The sequence below is a fragment of the Tympanuchus pallidicinctus genome, unplaced genomic scaffold (genome assembly GCF_026119805.1).
Source record: "Tympanuchus pallidicinctus isolate F22 unplaced genomic scaffold, pur_lepc_1.0 scaffold28, whole genome shotgun sequence".
In the NCBI taxonomy this organism is placed as follows: Eukaryota; Metazoa; Chordata; class Aves; order Galliformes; family Phasianidae; genus Tympanuchus; species Tympanuchus pallidicinctus.
The window spans coordinates 6,133,057-6,155,858 of NW_026294745.1; the positions used below are offsets into that span (position 1 = coordinate 6,133,057).

At 41.8% G+C, this 22,802-nt stretch overlaps 2 protein-coding genes across 11 annotated transcripts in view; one reads left to right on the plus strand and one right to left on the minus strand.

The window, feature by feature from the left end:
- The window catches only part of RANBP1 (RAN binding protein 1), a 251,354-nt gene that overhangs the window by 93,611 nt on the left and 134,941 nt on the right, over positions 1–22,802 (minus strand). The gene's annotated exons all lie outside the window — the stretch shown is intronic.
- The window catches only part of ARVCF (ARVCF delta catenin family member), a 215,063-nt gene that overhangs the window by 41,906 nt on the left and 150,355 nt on the right, over positions 1–22,802 (plus strand). For all 10 annotated transcript variants that reach the window (XM_052690950.1, XM_052690955.1, XM_052690947.1 and 7 more), the window contains one exon: positions 21,526–21,591. The gene's annotated coding sequence lies outside the window, so the exon portion shown is untranslated. The remainder of the gene's footprint in view (positions 1–21,525; positions 21,592–22,802) is intronic.

Here is a 22,802-nt window from a genome sequence, read left to right on the forward strand (position 1 = left end):
AGTGCTGAACATGAAGAGAAGGCTGTGCCAAGTGCTTGCCTGTTGTGAGGGTGCAGGCTGTACAGTAACTGGTGAAAGTAGAACCAATGTTTTTTGATTTGCTGGGAACTTAATTCTATATAATTCTCTCCTGTGATGTCTGTCTAGAGGTCAGAACTGCTCTGCAGCCCTTCTCTGCTTGTAGAGGGGCAGAGCGCGCGCTTCTGCTCAGCGAAAGGCTTTGGATGAAGCACTTCATGCCACTGGACTCTGAGCAGGGAGGAGTCAGAGCGCTGCCACGTCTGTGCGGCAGTGGCAAGGTCAGTGGTGAGATCTGCAGCGTAGCACAATCAGAAGATGAGAATTGTGATTATTTTAAACGTGGAGCCCGTGACAATTTTAACTGGCTGTGGAATATGTTGATAAAGGTTGTGAAACTGTGGGGCTTGGTTATCTGTCAAATTTTTAACGAGAGATCGCATTTAACTGATTAACAGATTAAATCTTGTGGAAAATAACGTTTTTAATTGCAGAGATTTTAATCAGTCTAGGTATTCTATATGAAAAATACATAAGCTAAGCTGTCCTTGTGCTAAATTGTGTTCTATATTTAGGAAGAATGTCTTAATGTTTTCCTAACTTGTAAAACTGTGTCACGTTGATTGTCACTGTCTGCTGTGTAATGGCCTAGGATGTGGCTGCTGCTCTGAAACACCTTCAGGAGTGGGCAGAGATGAGCTGCCCTTCTTTCTCTTGCAGAAGGGAGAGCAGGAGGCTTGTGCTTGGCTCCAGGATGTGGGTCAGATCCATGGCACAGGTGGGTTCTGCCACTGTGGCTTTTGTGGTGTGATTCCTTGGGAGGAATATGTGATCACACAGCATAACACATAGGCAACCCAAGGAATATTTTTAACAGTGCTAACACGGAGTAACAACTTAAAGAAACCTACAGTTTCTGTAACAGTCATATTAATGGCATGTTAAAGCCAAGATAAGTCTAAATATTTGAGGAAACTTGACCACAAAACTGCATGCAGAGGAGTGAATGCATATCAAATAGTTCTGATGAGCTGGAATTCCTTTCTGAAGCACTGTGAACTTGGGATGGCTTCTAACTCTTTGTGTGATGAAGAGAAAATGGTTCATTTTGGCTCTTTAACAGATGCTTCCTTCAAAGCGTAGCAAGAAAAGGGAAAAAAGATGATTTTCAGTGAAGCCTGATTTGCTAGGAGGCGCAACTTAGCACTGGGATAAAGCACCTGGCTTTTCAAATGCCGAGAGTAATGGAATCAAACTCACTTCTCATCCATTGGCTGTTCGGTGAGCTCTGTGTATTTGGAGAAAACCTCCTTCTGAAGCTGTGTTCTGTATCTGAAACTGCACGTGTGCTACGTCAGGTATTTTGCATCTATTTTAGAGCAGGTTATTTGATTTGAACCAGCTGAAGAAATTTTTCTCCTACAAAGCTAAGCATGTTGCTATAGCTACGGAGCTTGTCGGTTTGGTGAGGTTTTTTCATCAGTTTCTAAATGTAATTGTTAAAGATGACTGATACCACGCCTGGAATGTTCCGATGTTGAGTCAATGTGCTGCTGTGGTTTTTTTCCAGTTTCTCATTCTTTTATTTCTTTAATTCTGCTGGTACTCAGCAACAGGCACATAGGATTTGATGTAAATATGTAAAGATATTGCATGAAGAAGTGAACATGCAAGTTTTTTTAGAAGTGTTTGTTTCAGAAGGGTTTTCTGTTCCTCTTGTGCTCTGCAGCACTTTTTTTTTTTTTTTTTAGTCCCCTTGTTCCCCTTGTCAGCAGGACTTGTGACTTTTCTGCATTTGCAGTACAGCTGGAAACTGGTACGCTGATGTTCTACTGAAACAAGCGTGGGTCTCAAAATTAATGTGGCTTTTATCTGTAGCTTGTTTTGTGCAGGGTTAGAATCCATAACATTAGGTGTGTTACTGCTTGCTGCATTGGTGTCTGAAGGCAAATGTGTGGTGCTTTGATGGCAAGGGCAGCTGGATGGTACAGGCTCCTAGCTAGAATCTTTGTGTCCGTGATTTGCAAGGCACAGAGCCTTGCCAATGCAACTTGAATTCAGCTGATAGATTTTTTTGGTCTGAATTTTTCCTATTGTCTTTTTAATAGCGGAGTGAAATGTAATTCCCCACGTTCTAATTTCTAGGATCTGTTTGCTGCTCTTGGTAGGATGCTTGGAGCAGTTCAGCCTTTTCTGTTGGAAGTGCTCAGCCCTTCTTGTGGAGCTTAGGGGAATTACACCAATGTGTTTGTTGCTAAATGTATCCTGGAACTGCAGTTGAAACTTGTCATACTGTACTGGTGCTGTGCTGTTAGAATCATGGGTGAGGGAGGTTTCCCAGGCAGCTGCACGTGTAGAATCATGCTCCATCAGGATGATTGCACTTACCAGCAATAAGCATATTGTGCTTTAAAGCAGCCATCTACCAGAGGGTTGTAGGAGTTCCACGGCGAAACTTTTTTTGCATTGAAGATCTAGAACCCAGCGGAAATCCAAGTGGGTTTACTGAAAAACGCAGGGGATTGGTCAGTAAGGAAATAATCCATCCAAGTCGGCTTCATTTTCCCACTCTTAATTGTAATTCCACTCTTCAAGTACCAAATGATTTACTGCTACTGCTTGGCGTTCCTGTGTGCACAGCCACCTTTGCTGTATTTAGGTATGATGTATATTCTGAGGGTCACGCATGAAAATGAATAATTTCATAGAATTAAGTGTAAGCAGAACAGTGAACATTGTGTTCACTAAGGATTGGGTTTAATATGTAGAACTTTAATTTTGAATTGGTATGACAACTGCTGCTGATGAAACCTGGTGCTTCATCTTAGACATAGAAGAGTTGAAATGACACTTATTGATTTTTTTTCCCTTTTATATTTCCTCTAACTCAGGGTTTCATTACAGTAAAAGCTGATGTGTGACAAGGAAAATTATAGCAATAGATGCTTCTGGGGCTTGCATACCAAGCACACAATAATTCTGCGTCTCCCTAAAATAGTTGCCTATCTCCAGCTATAATGATACACCAGAGAAACAAATCAAATCCTGGTGAGCTCAATCCCAATGTTTTTTCTCTTAATCAAAAGATTATATTCTTGCTGCAGAGCCAGTTGCCAGCTCCAAGAAAAGCTGGGAAGTGCTGCCTGTCCCTTAGAAACATTTCCCTGCAGGCCTGGTTTTGCTGCATGCATGAGAATGCCATCTGCCTCAGGGCGGTGGGGGAACCATGTAACTGGGGCTCCCAGTGGGCTACAGAGCTGTAGGACACTTATGAGTGCTGGAAGTCCTTTCTGCTGAGAAGTAGGCTGTTGAAGCAAGATGCTGATGCAATTTGTCTTCTGTATTTGCTGTCCTCTCAGTACATCCTGGTATTGCCTGTGAGGATTGTTACCCGACTATCTTCTTCCTATCCCCACAGGTCACTAATGACTTGTAATACAGCATTCTTTACCATCTGCAGGCTTAACTGGAGTTCTGATCACTGTACTGAGGTAATTGGCTGCTTTCTCCTGTTGTCACTTAAAGACTCTAGATGTCCTTGTCTTTCCTGCATGGGTTGCATGATTCTGCAGTCTTAAAGGCAGGCATTTGTGAAGGCTCTAACATGAATGCCTGCTCTTAGAAATGCTGTGTATTACCCAGATAAACTGATCTCATGTAGGTTGCAAAACTGGTCGGTATGATGGAGGTACCTGAACATCTTGAAGTTGTGGAGCATTCAGGGAAACATCCTGCTGTGAGGCTCTGGCAGAGCAGTTTCTTCCATCCTTTAGTATAAGCTGCCTGTGTGAAAGGATTGATCCTGGAGCTTAATGAAGTAAGATGATGTGTGTAGGTAGGTATACCTATTGCGTTAAGACTTAAAACCAAGTTACAGCAAGAGGACTTCACCTTTTCTGCAGTGCTAGCTGAAGTCAAGAGCGAGATTGTTATTTCAGGTGTGAAACAACGTTTAATTCACGTTCACGTCCTTCAGTCTCTAAGTTTTGTTTCATTACAGTACTTCCTAAAGACATAATAAAAACCTCAGTTCCTGTGCCACCCTTCCAGGGATGTCACAGCATATTCCAGCTACAGCAGGAGTTCTGTACAGCATTAATTATGTACTGAAAATAGAAAGAAAAAGCACTCCATGTTTTTCCAAAATGTTGGTATGTAGGACTTCTACCTCTCATAAATAGTGCCCATAAAAGAACAATCATACACTGTCCCTGCATGCTGTTTGGGACTGTATTTGAAGGTCTGTAACTAAACTTGACTAATGAGATCATTGGCAATTATTTCCTATGCTCCCTTTCCTGGAGACAACACAAACAGTAACATTTTGTTTGTTCATTGATGGAGCTGTTAAGAGGAGGGCTTCCTTTGCTTATTTTTAGGTGCTTTGTAATAAAGAACATAATGTTTCAAAGAAATGAGTGTTAGCAGTTCAGCGCTTCCTAAAGAACAAGCTTGCTACATGAAGTAGAGTTCTGAGCAAATAACCCCTAAGTAGGAGGCAGGGGTCAACTTTCCCCTGTGCAGTTTCCAAAGCACAGCATCTTTCACAGGAGCGATTTGTCTGAGAGGCTGGAAGCACACTCTTCATCTCAGTGACGTGATCCTAGCAAGTCCAGAAAGAGGATCCTTTGTTACCTGGATTGATGCTAGCATTATTGTGAACAGACATCTCCCAGTTGCTCTTGCTCCCCATCCCTGGCAGCTGCACACAGCACTAACCATGGAGGCACTGTGCTGGGGCTGGCATGGAGGATTTGCTGCTTACACTGGGTGGGACTTCCATACAGAAACCTGATGAAAAGATGGCAGTGTAAGTTGAACTGAAACACATTTGTGTGCTGATTGCAAAAACACCTTAGAAATGCATACTGTGCATGAAAGATCTAGTAATTACATACGGATGTGTCAGTTAAAAGGTATCAGGAGAGATTCGTCCTGCTGGAGGTGCTTTGTAGGTGGGCAGGGACTTGGAGTGATGCTGAGGTGAAGTGGTCAGCCCTTAAGCAAACCTGTATGCCTGTGTTCTGCTTCTATTTGTCAGTGGTAAAAAAAAAAAAAAAAGTGGTGTTTGTGAAGCCACTGAAGGGCTGAGAAGCTATGATTTCCTTTGACTCCAGCAGGAATTGCCAATGCCCAATTCCTGTCAGCATTTGACCTTCTGAAAATTCAGAGGAGTAAAGCCTGAGGGTGTACATCCTTTTTTTTTTTTTTCTTGAAGGTTGTTGTCTTGCTATGTAGTGCATGCTGTCGGAAACCAGAGTGGTTTTAGTCTTTGAATCATTGAATAATTTATGTTGGAAGGGACTTTTGGAGGTCATCTGGTCCAACCTCTGCTCAAAACAGGGTCTTCAAACCTTTGATGACATCCTTGTAAGACTGGGCACGTGTGGGTAGTTTGAAGCTTTGGTTAGAAATGACTCAGTCATAAACCTGAAACTGTAACCGTTTTAGCTCTAGTAAACAGTGCGGGAAAAACCTCACCTTGAAATTTTGTGCTTGACTTCTTACATGCAGAAGGATGGGGATCTCTACTAGGTTAAATCATAAGCTATGCAAATGTAAAGAAAAGGAAACTAATGGCACTCTTAGATGGCTGTGTTTGTTTTCTATTAGCTTCATTTTGTTATCTGTATGTGCTGCTTAGGTCGGTAGCACTGTGTAAGCTCACTGAGGTTTGGTGGCGGATGGATGGTGCATCTGTTTCCTCTGAGTTGTCAGCCAAGAAGAGAATGTAAGCATCTACATATCTGGAGTCAAGAATTCGTGCTTAGCCCTCAGTTGGGTAATCAGTCTCACAGACTCAATAGGAGGTATGGCACGGAAATAGCAGGCAAGAGAGTCTGGAAAGATGTAGGATGATTTCTTTAGCATAAATGTGGCTTCATGTCACTTTATTTCTGTGACTCACTGTATCTAATACAAACAACAAAAGGCAAAAGAGGACTGACTTTCTGAGGGTGGGAATTGAATATGAATACATTTAACAGGGCTTTAAGCTGCAGAAAGCTCTAGTGGAACTTTATTTTTATTTTTTTTTAAGCCTGATGCTTATCTTGTCATTATAGCTGAAAAAAGAATGTTTCAGTCTTTGTTTCTATCACCACTGGAAAAAAAAAAAAAAAAAGATTTTAACCCTCCAACCCACTTTATATTGTTCTGATTTTGTGGTGTTCCTGGGATGTGCTAAGTACCTGTCAGAGCAAATAATAAATGGAAATTCTATCCCCAGTGTTACGCAGAGGAGGTAACAGATGCAGGAGAGCGAATGGGGGATTAAGCAGTAAAAATCGAGCTTAATTTTAAAAGTTAATCAAGTCATGCTTACTGCTGCTGAAGTGACTTATCCTTGCATCTTTCAAGCTGCCTGCTAAAGCTGAGGAGTTCAGCACTGAGCACATCACCTTGCTCATCTGGTGACTGGGTTGTGACAGTGCCTGGGGGCCTCAGCTGGGACTGAGACCATACTGTGCTTGGCACAGTGCAAATGAGGGGAATTAAGTCAGTCCTTTCCCAAACTACTCAGCTGAAAAAAATCTTGCTGTGATGACAGTTGTGGTTAGGTCTTTGTGGATGCATTTTAAACTGGAAAAAATCAGCTCCAGTTATTGAGAATATGAAGCGTGAACAATTCTTATTTCTGTTTTTTCTGCATTTGTCTTTATATCTTGTAGGACAAAAAGACAGCAGAGTAATGGGCTGCCAAATATCCACGTGTAGAACATACTTATTTTGTCTTGCTTATTGATAGTGATTGTAACTGGATTTGTTTTTATCTTGCACTTACTGCAGTCAGTTCTCTCCATGTGTGTTTTGTGGGGTTATCTGGCCAGGCCTGAAAGACAGGAATGTGTGTGGGTTTTATTTGCCTCATATCCTCAACATTTGATGGGAGAGGTCTTGCAACCGCAGTATTTTTTGACTGTACTACTCAGTCATTGCAGGGCTTTTTTTTTTTTTTAGTAATTCCTCTTTACATTCAGCTCTGAAATCACACTGCATGCCATCTCAGCAGTGCTTTAACTTCTGAATATTAAAACCAGCAGGTATGACAAAAATGAAATATTTTGAACAGTATAATTCTGGCTCTGTTTGTGTTACGTGCAAGAGAACAGCTCTTGAGAGCCTCTCTGGTGGGTCTGGCCATTCCTGGAGAAGGGGCTGGGACCTGTAGGGCATGTGGAAACCACAGCAGGAGGATGGTGCCCCGTGGTGGAAGAAAGCAAACTGAATGATACCTCTGGGTTAATAATTCTACTGGTAAGGCAGGATGGATCTACTAAGGCTGCTCCAAAAGTAATGCCTCCTGTTTCGTTATGCTGGCCATGACATCAGAGGCGGCTGCTGGTGGCATGGCAGCAGAGGTTGAAGCTTCCCACCAACATCCCGCTGTGTTTGGTTGCTGTGTGACAGATGGCAGCAGGGCGGCACTCTGACAGAATGGCATCTGACATGGCAGTGTGTGTGGAGCACAGGTGTGTCACTGGGTGCTCCTTGTGGAAAAAATGGCACCTACTGACATTCATCAATGCTTGCTGAATGGTGATGGAGGCCAAGCAGTGGCTGTGAGCTCAGTGAGGGCTGGGTGGTGAATTTCAGCAGGGGTGATAATGGGTCGTCTCTGCTGGTGATAATTTTTAAGTGTGCCATGCATGTCTGGTTCATTGTGGATGCTTGGCCTAGGTTGATGTAGACCATGTCTGGAACAGAACTCCATGGAGTGAATAAAATAATACTTATACATAGGTCATCAGACTTCTCTTTCCAAGTTGGGATACATACTGATTTACTGTCTGAACAAAGAAGTTGCCCGAGCTCTAAAAAGCTGGTGATGCTGTCTGTCTGGAATCTGACCTTTGTTTGCCTTAATGCCTGAGAGATAACTATTAAGCTACAGTACTGATTTTTATTTGAAGTTAAATGCTGAGAATTCATTGTGGATTTTCATATTGGGGCCTTATGCAAAGAACTAAATTAGAAGGCTTCCATTTCTTTTTATACTGACAGACTAAATGACCTCAGCAAATGGTTAAGTTTTTGTTCTATCTCCCATTCATCTATAGTCCTTCCTTTCTGGGTTCATTATTTATTAAAAAAAGATTGTAAACTGGAACTCTACAGTTAACCTTCTCTTCCTTCCTGCTTCATTCCATGTTACCACAATCAGAAACATAATTACAATATTGGATGACTGAAATTGGAGACAGCTTAGCTTTGGGAAGTGAATTTGTTGTTTAAAATGTGGGGAATGTGTGAGTAGTGGCTGAGAGCTGCATACCTGTGGCATATGGGGAGATAAGATGGCCCTTCCCCAGTGGCTTTGCTGGGGGAAGATTTGTGCTGTGCTGCACGGTTTCTGGCGGTGCTTGCTCAGTTAAACTGAAGTTAACCTGATCTGCACAAAGTGGACACCCAACTTAAAACAGAGCTGAAAACTGCATACTGTGCATTGACCTGCAGCTGAATCTAACAACTGTTTTCATGCCATCATAAAACAGCAGATTCTTATCTAGCTTAAAATGCACCGGGTTGCATCTCTTAAGCTGTTATGTTACTGTTTTGTATTCATGTACGTCATTACCTGAAAGATGCAGTGTTCAAGTGGAAAAGAGTCTACAGCATCTACTATGAAATGCATCTGCAGAATCTATTTATAGGCAAGGTTTGAACTGGTGAACTTGCCTTATGCTGTGCGTCCCAAACAGATGCTGGAGATGGTCAGTCCAGTGATAGAATGTCATAAAGCTGATGCAGCTGGAGGTGTTGCATATTCACTGTTCTTTTAAGTCAATAGCTGTACAAGTGTCCAGTGCTTTGTGCTTGATGTGGGTGGCAGAAAAATCTAGATGTGAATCCTGGATGGAATAAGGGGGTGTTCTGGATGTATGACCATTATGAAGATGAAATTGTAAGCTGTTTTTGTTCAGCAGGAGCAATTTCAGATTCATACTTCATACTCACTTCTTATATCTTTCAGGCTAATCATGTCTTATAGATAGCTCTGAATAGCTAATTAACTTAAGCTTAGTCTTTTGAGATGGACTTGGTTTCCTATGGGTATAAATCAAAACAATTGATGTCTGACTTGTTGTGAAGTTCCTTCCTGCCCAGGCTCTTGGTTCTGATAGCGTTTTGGCTCTAGAGCTCGGCACCAATGTGGAATGGATGAGGTGAAAAACATGAATTAATTTTCACTTTTCCTTGGGAAAAATAAGATGGAAATAGAATTATAATCCTCTCTTGGTTTGGCGAAATGGATGGGTGGTGTGGAACCTGGAAACAGTCTGGAATGAGACTCTAATGATGTTAATGAGCAGTTCTGTGCTCTCTTGAAAGTAGAGGGAAGAAAGGAGGGACAGAGAGCAAGTGTGCAAGTTGGAAGCAGGAATGTCACTTCAGTAATACTTAATGATGCATTACTGTCTGTTAACTGCAGCGTTTGCACCGTGTCCAGTGAATAGCACCCAGCATCCACCAGGATCCAGTTCTTGCCCCGCGGATCCTCAGAGCAGCATCTCTCTGCAGGAGGGGATTCATTTTCCATTTATGTTTACTTGCTGTAATTCCATATGGGGCACTGTGCAAATGTAAGCAGTGCCCTTGAGGAAAACTCAGAAAAGCTATAGGAGAAGGGAAGTATGAGAAACTGCAGTGTGCCTGAGATTGTATAGGATCTATTAAATAGAAGGCAAAAGTTTGCCAGTTTGCTGTTCCTGCACCTCAAAGAAGCAGAGCAGTCCAATCTGGAGGGAAGGTGATGCTATTTTTTTTTTCTGCTATGCTTAAAATTTGCTTCATATTTTGTCCATTTCCATTATAATTCCATTTCCAAAGGTCTTCTAAAATCTCTGGATCTCTTTGCTTAAAGCATCTGCTTTAATCTTCACAGAAATCTTAGAAGCCAAGAAGCCATTCCTTCCTGGTTAATCCAGGCAGTTTTTTTCCTATTGGACTCTTACTTCCTGAATCATACAGCGTTGCTAATTCTTAGATTTCCTTATCAGATTAGAGTAGGCTTGCACTGTTTTCAGCAATGAATCACATTTATCCACCAGTGTGATGAGAAGAGGAGGCACAAAGGCCTCTGTCCTATGACAGAAATTCAAAAAATGAAATTCATTCATTTCTTCTAGGAAACATCTTCATGCTGTTGTCTCAAAGTCCAGCGCTTCGCATGGCAGTTTGATCTCTGTGCTTCAGATGTTAGCAGCAATGGCACTTCTAATATCAAGTGACACTGTCTTGTCGTCATCGGTTCTCCTTTTCTAAGGGTCTTTTTATTCCATAGGCACAATATATTATTTTAATATTTGGAATTCAAGATGGTCTGGGTTTGACATAACGTACGTGGGGCGTAAGTTCCATGTATCAAATATAATTTATTAATGATTGAATATTTGCTGTTACAAACATTTTGTCTTTTTTCCCCAGACTTATTTGTTTCGTAAACATTTGCTTGGTCAAACTTTTTGCCCAAGAATACTTGAGGAAGCAGAAATGCAATGACAGCTACTGAGGGGAAAAATACACAGTCATAAATATTTTTCAGGCAGTTTCTTTAAATCTGCTGCAGCTGTAAGGTTGGAGAGCAGCAGGGCAGTTCTGCTGGCACTCGAAGCCCAGCGCTCAGAGCAGGTGGCTCCAAAGCAGCTCCACCTCGGAGTATCAGGCTGCTGGTAGAACCTACTTCAAGGCACTGACCAACAAACCTGTGCTGTTTGATGTTAACAGCAGCTTTTCTGTCCTTTTGCTTTTAGGGTCTGCTTGTGAGTGGCAGGACTTAGTGAAGAAATGTAGCATGAATTTCATGGAGAAGTCTTTCCATTTAGCTAAACGGTACTGAGTTGAGAGCGGGAGAACTCACAGCTCCACGAGGGGAGGTCTGTGAACCCGTTGTTAATTAAAAGTATCGGAGCTGAGACAAGGCTTTATATTCTACGTTCCCCCACTCTCCTTCCTTGGTTACTATTGGGTATTGTGATGACTTTCTCGCTGTCTTAAATGCTCTGTCTGTCCTATAAGGCCAGACCCGCAATAAAAATGCGGGGTTATTTGGTGTGTGTGTATTCGGTGTATTTGCTATAGCGTCAAGGAAGGCTAATGGTACACGAATGCTTAATGAACCAGTTGTAATAGAAGCACTGCAGTGACGTGTGCCGGTACTGATAGCAAAAAGGCTGGGTTTTCCTCATCCGGGCGCGCACCAGCCGTGCCGGAACAGTGCTGGCGTCTGCCAGGAGGGGGCACGGCTCATCCGAAGGAGCCGAGGCTCTGCTGCCTGCAGCCCGGCGCTCGGGGAGCTGGGGCTGGGCCGTCCTGGGCATTGGCTCGGAGGAAGATCGAGGTGTGTGTCAGTCTAACGTAAGATGTTTGATCCTGAGGGCTAACGTTCCTCGTGGCAGTTTGCCCAGAAAATGTGACGTGACTGCCATAGAAGGGAAGCCTTAAGATTTGCTGCAAGAGTTTAATTTTCATCCTCCTCTGTTTTAACAGGCTTCCTGGCAGGTCCGATTCATTTACCTTGTGTGGGGTTAACGGCTTGGCAGGTACAGGCGTATTAGGAAATGACTCTTAATTATAAGCTATCCTGAAATGCTTAAAAAAAGAAAAAGTGCACAATATTTTCGTGAAGAGACAGCACAGCTAGCCTACTAAATCAAAAGGGATAAAATAATAATTTGCACAGTGAGATATTTTGAAGCTACAGGGGCAGGTAACAAGATTTGAACATCACTGATTCATCTGCGAGTAGAACCGGAGTACACACAGTGAGTTCAGCAAAGCGGCCTGCTGGCGTGTCAGTTAAATCTGTCCAGTAACCAATCCAAACAAGTGCAGTTCTGCTTCCAGTGCCTTTCTTTAGCAGTGGCTCATTCCCTACCAGACAATTCTAGTGGCTAAATAGTACTTCTGGTTTTTATGTCTTCAGAGCACAACCCAATAACGCAGGGAGAACTGCATTCTCTATCTCAATTTTAGAGATAACGAACATATTATATGTGTATTTGTATATACAAAACAGGTGATTTAATATACAAAATATGTGACTTTTTGTTTTTCTAATCCTCCATCACTTTATCAAAATAGGTATGAACCCCTCATATGGATAGGCTCTCCTCATGCCTAGTCATGAACCAGAACTGTGTTTAGATTTTAAAGATGAGTTTATCATTGAATGCTTTATATTATGAAGTTTTTGTGAATGTTGAGATCCAAGTGTAATCTGCCAGTGTAATTAAGCTCAATCCTCCTACATTTACAGAGCAGGACTCACTCAGCTCACCATAGTGAGGTACTGCTGCAGGAGAGTTGGATTAATTTTACCCACAGTGAAGTGTGCAGCAGTTGGGCTTATGTTTAGGACTTGGATTGTAGTGCCTTATGAAAATCTTAAGAGATGTTTGTGGATGATGGCAGCGTATCCTGGAGGACTTCCAAAACAAATGGTTATAGGAAAAACAGACAGTTTTAGGAGGTGCATCTGAAGTGCAAAATACAGTAAAGACAAGGACTGTCTTAGGTTGTAAAAAACAAAAATAAAAATCAGTTTTAGATTGCATCAAGTTAAAATGTAGGACTGTGTGGTTTAGGCTTATTTAAAAATACTGTATGTCCCAAAATCTTCCCAATCTCTGTGCTTCTCACATTGTCATGGAAGCTTATTGACAATACTGAGAAGATTATAAAGGAAAAAATGAGAGCTCTTGGCTCAGTGTTGTGGAACGGAGGAAGGATGAATCCAAAGACACTTTGCCAGTTTCTCAGTGAGAAACCTCATATCTCGTCGTAAAGGAAATATGCAGAAAATTAATGCCTTCAGGACTCAGAAGTGTTCAGAAGCATTCCCATGTTTTGTAATTTACAGTCTGCTGTGGATTCTATAATGCTCTGCCTTCCCTTTCAGGAAAGATCTGTGGATGGAAAGATTCAACATTTGAGGATTTCACTGCGAACTGCAATTGCATGGAGTTCAGATAACAGTTGGTGTGCTGTTGTGTAGCATTTGGGCTGTGGATGTGTGCCACCACTGCAGCAGAACGTCTAGATTTGTTATTCAGGATAGGAGCCTGCGTTCCCTCTGTGTGTAACGTTATCCCAACAAAGTAGCACTGTAGTTTTGTGTGTTTTTCCTTAGTGTTTGGTACTGGCTACTGTTAACGTAGCAGTCTAGGGTACTAGAATAGCTGGAATAGTTCAGGCCAGTCTTCTACGCTGAAGTTGAGTTTGTTCCAATTTCCACATATTTTTAGATGCCGTAGCATGAAATTTCATGCCCTCCAAGCTGTGGCCCGAGGGCAGCAGCGCTGGTGCGGCAGTTCCCTTTCCTCCTGTGGTCTGGTGGTGTGAATACAGAGCACAGTTCTGTGTCAGTCCTTTTCTTTAATGGAACTCGCTATCACAGCTTCTTCTTCAAGGTAAATGTTGTCACAGTTTATATGCTTATGCATGAATTTCATACAAATGGGAATTTTTCTGTGTAACAAGAGCCTGCAGTGTAGTACCTGTGTTCCTGGGCAGCCTGTATTAAGAGAATGGGAAAATTTAAGTCAGAGAGCTGCCTATCGTGAGTGATTCTGAGTAAATTGATATAATAAATGGAAAGGAAAACACAGTATTAGTGACATTTTCAGCTTTGTTCATGTGTTTCTGTATGAAGAGGGTTTCTAATGGTCTGATTTCCTTCTCAGTTGGACTCAGAAGAGCAGTTTTATGTGCAGGAGGAACCAGGTGGACACTTCAGAATGTTACAGTGGATGTAAAGGCTCAGAACTGTGGTGGGGGAATGAGATCTCAAGGTTATGACTGGGTAACTTATATTACCAGATATTATTCAAGATGAACACTGTGCAGTTTACACTGTTTGATTCAATCACCTGCTCTCTAATTAAATGGAAACATAAAATGATTGCATTTCCAACTGAGGGCATTCTTCCATAGGCAAGGAAGAAGTATTCCTCAGCCTGCTAAAATTAGTTTATTTCCATTTCGCTGTGATTTCTTGAAAGTCCCACAGATTTGGGTACAGCTTGGCAGTTGTGGTTGCTTCTATTTCACCCTAATTTCCCATTCTCTAACCGAGTAAGACTGACCGTATTTCATCCTACCCATTCTCACCTCTGCACTTGGTTCTGTATGTGGGTGTTTGACCTCAAGCATTACCTGTATGTGGCTGTGGGGACAAACAGTGGAGGCACATACAGCCCTCCCCAAATAACCACCTGCCCGTGCCTGTTCCTTTACTGGACAGTGTTCAATCTCATTGTGTGCTGCTGTGTTACATTGCTTTGGGACACAATCTTAGTCTGTTGCTTAGAGTTGCAGTTTTCCTATAGAGTTTGCCTCTATAGTTTCTGCAGTCTAATTCTTTTACAACCGGTTAACATTGTCTTAATTTCTCAGCAGAATGAGTTGATGCAATCTTGCTCCTTTACATTAATGTATAAATTAAAAAGAATATTATGTACATTAAAATGTAGCTGAATGTAAAGGTATGTAGATGTGGCATAAAATCTTTCTCTTCTAAATTATGCAAGGTTTCATCTTTCCTGTTATAATTTGAAGTATGGTTATTGATGTAAGCCTGTGTGTTTGGCTGCAACTGTTACTCAAGGAATGAAGTTGAAACCTTCTGGTAGTTGACACAGTGTGCCGAGGGCCTGCAGCAGGCTGCTACTGCAGCTGGTCCGTTTCCACAGGACTTTGGAAATTACTGTGAAGGTGTGGGAATGCATCCACTTGTGTGTGCAGGAAATCATTGATACATTCTTTTATCTACGGGTTTTGAATTTTAATGAAAAGTTTTCAATTTTCTTTTAAGCTACTTTGGCTCTTAGGAGTATATCTGAGGCTTGAAGAATAGGAACATGGGTATCAAAGTAAAGAAATATATATATTTTTTCAATTCCATGTTTTGCTGTGTATTTTGCATTTGACTGTTATGATTTCTGGTGGTAACTTCCCTTTACCTTGTCAGATACATTGTAGTTGAAAAAGCTGCTCAAATACAAAGCATTGGTGTTGTGATGTTAATGGTGAGTTCGTTCTGGTGATTGGATGCTTAAAAAAAGTTCTGCTGCTTCTGTTTTAGGATTTTTGGGTGATGGGAGCCAAGTATGGGTGTTCCTTGATTTGGGAAAGCAGTCATGGCCAAACCTTTGTGACTGTCTTTGAACATCACCTCTCAAACATTGGGTTATCACAGTGCTACTACAAGAATCTGCAGCACTTGTCAAAGCAGTGCATTAAGCCTGAATGGTCCTGCTTATGCCTTAAATTCTCAATTAATTCGATTAACCTGCCTAGTCATGACTATGGGTAGAAACTATGCTGGAAAGAAACAGACAAAAGCCATAGGAGTGTTACAGAGTGAAGTGTGCCCTGTGATGTCATGCTCTCTTAGATACAGTGAGAATAATATATGATTGTTTTTTTACAAAAAAATTAAATCCATTAAAAGTCTTGGCAGAGCACAGTGTCCAGCAGCATGGCCATTGCTGTGATTCCATTCAGCATAATATATGCAAACCAGGCAGTTTTGCTAAATTACAGCAATAAAACTTGTGTTCCTGCAGCCAAGTCAGTCATTAGACTCTTCATTGGAGTGAGTGTTTCCGTGACAATTGGATGGAGCTTATGATTGACACACCATTAAAAGCTGCCCTTCAGAAGTGTAAACCACAGAGACCTAAGGAAAGCTCAGTGGTATTCTTCAGCAACTTTAATAAAAGGATGCGACTGTGAATTGTACCAGCAAAGACAGTGCGATTTACAGGTCTCAACACCAGTGAATGCAGTGGAGTGCTGTTTAGGTTGATTCTGGCCTTAGCCCTAGGTTTTGATTCCTCCTGAATGCGAGCTTTTAATCTGTTAACAGTTTAAGCTTTCATGGGATTTTTGATTTCTTTTTATTAACATCTATCCTGAAGTTGTGCAGAACCAGATGGATGATCTGGTTCCTCATTGCCTTTGTGTGGAACTTGTGTGTGGTTGGCAGTTGGGAAGATTGCTAGGTTTTGTAATACTAAGATTATGCATGGAACAGCTTCAAGAAAATGCGCAGCACAAAGCTATAGCTTTTCCAAAATTTATGGACAACAGTGTTCAAACTCCAGTGCTATCCGTTGAACTTTGTTAATAACATAATTTCAGTGGAGGATGGAGGCTCTTGGTGTTTGGACAGATGGAAAAAGCTGTCTGCCTTTCTGAGGGCTGGTGAGTAAGAGCCACAGGAGGGCTGGAGGGAACGGCAGCTGGTTGGGTTTTGTCATGGAGCTCTATTAACATCGTATGGGCAGCTTAGTGCTCAGCAGCTGTGTGAAGTTCTGTCTGCCTACTAAGGATGATAATCTCTTTCTGGTAGCAAGCAAAACATTGTTCTTTCATTACAATAATTCTACAGTTACAGACAAATAGATTTGTGTGCAACGTTGCAGGGCTGATACGGTATCATCTCCCTTACAGTGTCTGTAGATCTGTTTAATGTCTATGTGTTTTCACATCTGAGAAACACCTACAACCTGTGTGGTGCTGTTGTGGCTGGAAATCAAAATATCGTGCTTATTTTCAAGGTACCTTCAGGACATGTATTATTTTCTAATAATTAACGAGTCAAGCTGAGGATTTCTGAGTCTAGAATATTGGCCTCGGCTTTTTCACTGCTTTTTTAATGCCACAGAAACTAGAGATGTCACTGAATCATTCAGAAGGAATAATATAATTAGAGAGGAGCAATCTAGCATCTGAGCAGTGCTGGTCTGCCACAGCCTTCCAGTGATGGAGGCAGACTGGGAGCTGGCGTCTGAATTCCCCCTGAGCTGCTGTGGCTCTGTAGTGTCTGCAGTCACTTACTTCACAAGGCGTGCATTCAGACTAACAGCAGATGTGCAGCCATACTCTCTCTGAAATCTGAAGACTATAAACATTTAAGATGCAGATAAGACTCGTGTGGTAGAGCTATTGCTTTTGTATTTTTGACAGTCATGCCTGTTCCTCAGTTTTATCACATTTGCGGTTTGTTAGGAGAAGGCTGTCCAGGCTGGCAGAGCTAGAATGAGACCTGCCAGCTTTTCTTCTGCTTTGTGGCTACCTGTGCTGTCTTGCTCTCCTTTCTGCCTGCGTTCTGGTGAGTGGAGGGCGAGTTTGAACTGTGAGCGGTGTGCTTTGACAAAAGGGTTCTGCAAGTCTCAGCATCTTGATGGCATCTGAGCTCAGGAAGCTCAAGTGCATTGTGCATCCGTGTTTTAAAATGCATAATGTGTTCGTTTGTCCCTCTGGCTTCTGTTCTTACTTCATTTCTCTTTGTTTTGGGAGTAAAACCAGCAGCATGATTCATGTTTTTGCAAATTGTTCATCTGTTAATTTCTATATTAATGATGTATTAATTACATTAAATACATATTATGTATTTCATTGTCATTTTAGACATAGTGTTTGCCTTCTTCTGACCTTACTCTCCTTGTTTCCCTGCTTCTGTGTATGTTTTTCTCCTTATTTTCCCTCTGCCAAGGAACAAAAAAGTTCCCTGCAGTCTCTAAATCATGTATCAAAAACATTAATTTCAGATGTCTGTTATTACTTCCATGCCTTCTAATATTTCTGTGAGCAAGCTATCACAGCAGCCACAAGACAGGTATCCTGAGAGGGAGAAACGTAATTATTCAGGCGCTTACTGACACTCCTGGTCGTAGCTCCGAAGACGTTTTGGCAGTGCTTACACAGCCGGTTTGCACTTGGCACTACTGCTGCTGTTTACCCTGGAAGTGTTCATCTCCCAAGTGCCTTTTTCTGCCTGTTCTTGCGCTCTTCCCACTCCAATTTATTTGGTGTCAGCACGTTTCATCGCGAGGTTTTCTAGTGTGTGCCATACTCTTCCATTTTGCTGCCACTGTATTTAGTGGGTTAGTGACCTTTCAGAGACATCTTCCATCTCTTGTTTATGGCTCCACTTTTAACAGAATGCATTATTTGGGACTCTAAGGTCAAGCTGTCACTGAACTAGATTAACTGCTTTATGGTACCAAATTTCCAGTGGTCAGTCTGCCTTCTCCTTCCTCTCCTTCTTTTCTACTGGCTTGTGCTTTCCCTGGATGTTTCTTGTCTGAGTTTTCTCTAGCATTCCACACCACAGTATTTCTTAGAAAAAGCAACATTTCTTAGAAAAACCGTTCTCAAGGATTGCCAGCGCTTTAGGAATGTGATTTAGCTTGATCTCCTTTCACTGACCTTAATGATAAATATAAAACTGTGTGAGCATTAGGAAATCGCTTCCATTTCTTTACAGCAGGATCATAGTAAATTTTTCTATGTTGGCAGAGGGAAAGCAGTACGTGAAAAGAGATGAGAGCAGTCATAAAAATGGAAATAGTACAGCAAAGCAAGTAACTCTGCTCAAGTAGTGCCGATAACCAGATTCCTCCTGCTGTTACCCCTTAGCCTTTTTAAAGTAAGAGCCAGAACCCTTCTTTAGTGTTTAAAACCAAGGTAATACCCAACAAACTGTTATGACTCCACCATTCCTAAACCTATTGAACTGAAGGCACCGGGGAACAAGATATGTTAACAAATGTGCTTAGCGTGCACCAGCTAACATGAAATTATAGGTAGTAGCATAATCTTTTTGTGAATGTGGAGACACGCATTTCTGGGAGTTAAGATCACCTTTTAGCTGCTTTTTCTTTTCCTGGAAATTGGGGAAAAACCTGAATCTCTGTTGACAGAATATCTGGTAACTTCCTTAGTTCAGAACTGAGACCTTGCTGGCTCAGTTGCCAGCCTGGGAGATGTTTTAGCCACTGGCAGCCGGAGCAGCACTGCTCAGCTGCTAGAAGGATGCCTGATGGACCCAGAGACATCTGATGTTGGCTGCAGAGTGCTTCTGGTTCTTGTAATCATAATGAAATTGTGCACACCTACCTGTCCTTCAGCTCCTGGATGCCTAGTAGTGGTATGAGCTGCTGTCAGCAGAATCTTGATAGGAGGATTGTGAACTTTAAATACCCATAGCAACGTATAATTCGTGGCTACCTGGTGGATTTTGCAAATCTCTTGTTTGCTAATCTGTACAATGTGATGGAAAGCAAATCTTGGAAATGCTGCCCTTCATAGATCTGTATGCAGAATTGGCAGTTTTAATGTAACTTTGATGTTCAGTAGGTAATCCTGGTCTTACAGGAAATGCTGTCTGGGCTGCTTATAAACACTAATGTGCATTTCCTTCAGCAGAGGGTTAGCGTAAGGGCCACTTGCTCTTCTCATACTACCTTGTAATGGTCCCCTGTTGCCTTCTATTCTGCATTTGTCAAGTTTTCTTTGTCGATAAAGACGTGGCGCATTCAAACTGCAGGTGATAGGTGCATGTAGGTTGCTGAAGTTAGCTCAGCCATCGTTATCCTAACAAATAATTTGACTGTTCTGCATGTAATGACTTCAGTGGCATTTCCTGGCTTGTGGTGTGTCTTCAGTTCTGACATTTAGAAAAGCCGCGGATCAGATCTGTGACATGTCTGTAGTGGTACGTGGGCTTTTTATCTCTTTTGTAGTACTTATATACCACTTACTGGCAGTAACTGTTATTACCCAGAGCATCTATTTTGAAAGGTCTGTGTGTCTATCCATGTTGACTGAGCTGTTAGGAGGCTTTTTCTGATGTTCTGGGCGTTTTGCCACTGCTGTCCGAACTTTGTGTTTTTATCAGCTGATTTTGTTAATGGTTGCTTGTTTGATGTCGATCCACTGATTTACATTATAATTAAGAATGAGTAGGAGTTTATAAAGGAACTCCAAGTGCATATGTGACACAGAAAATGCTTTTCAAAATGAATTTCTAAAGATAATTGAAGGCAAATATTGGAATATCAAACAGCTGGTCGTTCATCTCTTGGTGGAATGTCGTAGACTGAGTGCTCAGTTTCACTGCTGTTAAGCATGGTGTGGTAGCTGTGTTTGTACCACATCCTTCAGTGCGGAGCTCGTGCTTCCCACGGGTGTGTGGTACGCAGCGATGCAGTTGTGACAGACGCTGTGCCCGCACAGAGCCGTGCAGTGGAGGCACCTGATGGCTCCTGTCTGGCGACTGCTTTGAACACAGAGCTGTGTTGTCACAATTGTCTGCTTTTCCCAGAGAAACGGAACAGCAATTTGGCGAAGGAGAATGGAAGGTGAAGGGAGAAGGAGATTCCGTAGGAAATTCCTTCTGCTCGTTCCCTTGTGGTGTTTAAGAGAAGCAGTTCACAACAGGGGTAGAATACAGCGTGAGGAATACAGCTCAACTCTGCCTGTGCTCCCAGTGATTTATCTGTGACAAAGTCCTTGCTGAGGCAAACACACAGCTGGAGGCATGGGCTGCTGGTAGTCAATACAGACAAGACACTGACAGACTTCTCTTTAGACCAAGTGAGTTCTTTTCCGCTGGCCTCACTTCCATCTGTGTAATTCTGTTGTTAATCAAAATTGTGCTGCCTGCATAATTATTAGTGTAAGTAAGGGAAATATTACATTCTGGGCTGTTTGAGTGCAGTGAGGGTGGGAGCAATGATTCTGCAGGTAGTTGTTCTATTCCCACGTAACCCATGTCAACCACATATTAGTTATTACAGTGCCAGAAAAGCCAGAGAGAAGCTCACTGGACAGAAGGATCTGAAGATAGAGGCTTCTGCTGGCAAGGTGTTGCAATACCTGCTTACAAAGCAGTGTCCGACTGAACTGAGAAGTAGCCTGCTTGTCCGGCCGCGTCACACTGTCATGTCTCTCATCTCTTCTACTTGCCTCACATGTAGCAGTTTAATTGTGTCTGTGCACAGGAGAGGAATCTGCTCAGGAGCAGAGAATGCCTTTCATGGGTGGTTTTGTGCAAACTGTATGGCAGGGAGCAACCTGTGCAGTTTGCCATTCTTTGCCTGTCCAGAGGGTGCATCTGAAGCTCAAACTTAAAAAAAAGTCTTAGAGTGTTGAGTTCTTTCTGGTGAATTTCTTCCTGTCCTGATTTCTCATATTGTATCTTCTAGCAGTAGGAAATGTCAAGCAGTATGGGATGTATTTGTGTCCACAGTTGACATTTTTAGAGTCAACTAGATGGCATTTAGGCCTGAATGACTGAAAATGCTGTGATGTGTGCTAATGGAGGAAACATTTTTTGCTATGAATCAGTGGCAAATTAAATGTTCTTTGATTTAAGATCTATGTTTGGAATTATTTGATACATGGAATTTGCTACCGGGACAGAAATCAAGAGGGTTGGAAGGGCTCCTTAGCCAAAGAATGTTTCCTGTCGAGCTTACTTTCTGTACTCCAGTTGTGTGGGATCTCTGAGGGTCTCAGGTGATGGTGGGACAGATGCCTGAAGTAACACAGGAGTCTTGCATGCCTGCATGACTCAGGGAATAGAAATCAAGTAAAGACAAAACTAACAGGTTTCCCCTTTACAATGGGAACAGTATTTGTTGTGTAAATATAATCCTCTTTCCATTTTCCCCAGATTTAATGTCTTTTTTCCTTTCTTTGTTTCTCTGACAGAATTATCATCAAATCAAGGCAGAATTCCTGTTGTAAAGCCTCTGCAAGAGAAGAACACTGTAAAAGGTATTGTTTCTTCAGTTGCTTACCAGGTGTCTCTTAAGTAGTTTGTTGCTTTGTTTCTGTGTATGTTAAGATATTACGCTTTGTTTTTTGTTTTGTTTTTACACCTCTTGGAAATGCATCAGTTTGTAGAATATTGAAGGCCAACTAAAATTGATTTTCAAATAGTGGTAGGATGGCAAGTATTAAAAACGTGGTACCTAAACTCTATGTGCCACCAGGCCACAAACAGAAGGACCTTCAAGTGCAGCACTTGAAAGGCTTTGAGGCCAAGGTGCACAACTGTTTCTGCTATTTTAGAAAATAATCGAATGCACAGATTTCTACTGCCTCTGCTATCAGTATTTTTTCCATGTCTGGTACCAGAGTGTTCAGTTGTAACTGCTGGATTTCTTGTCATGAATTAGAGAACAGAAAGAAAATCTCTCCTTATTCAGCATGCCACTGAGGAAGTTATCTGTACCACTTCTTCCTGTGACTGATTGGTTTTAAGGCTCTCTGGTTCTTCTTTGCTGTGATGGAATATAATCTAGTGATAAAGGTGTTTGGAATCTAAGTGTTTAGAAAACTAGGATATGTCTGTAATTAGGGTTGTCTTGTGAGCCTTGAATTCATCTTCTGGGAAATAGATATTACATTACCTTTAATCTTCTCTTTGTCTCAGAAACTCATTTTCATTTTGCTTGGATGCCAACAGCAAAAGCATGAAGTTTCCTTTTGTTGTTCTGAACTGCAGATTCTAGAGGAGCATCAGCACAATAGTAGTAGTCTAAATGGAGTCTATGTAAAGTCTTATGTTGAGGTAAATTTGGAGCAGGTCTTATAGACAGGAAAGAGGGAAACCCCTTGAGGTTCAGTTTAGTTGGTGATAGCAAGGTTGTGGTGACTCTGCAGCCTTTGAGCAAAGCTGAAGAGAGACATCCAGCACCTCTGCACTGTGCTGGCAGCTGTGGGGCTGCTGACTGATAACAAATTGCTTGGCTCTGTCTTCTGGGCCACTACTGGAAGAAGCACACACTTGTGTTTTTTCTTAGTGATGTGGGATACTGTCAAATAGTAGCTGAAGTTTTTCTGAAAGTGAGCTGGGAGACAGGCCTGTCAGGGAAAACTTGAGATGTTCAAATGTTGGTAGTTAGAAACAAATGTGTTTTTCTTAAAGTAAAACTTGTATGGTAAATAGTCAAATCTTAATTTGAATTTAATGTGAAATTAAA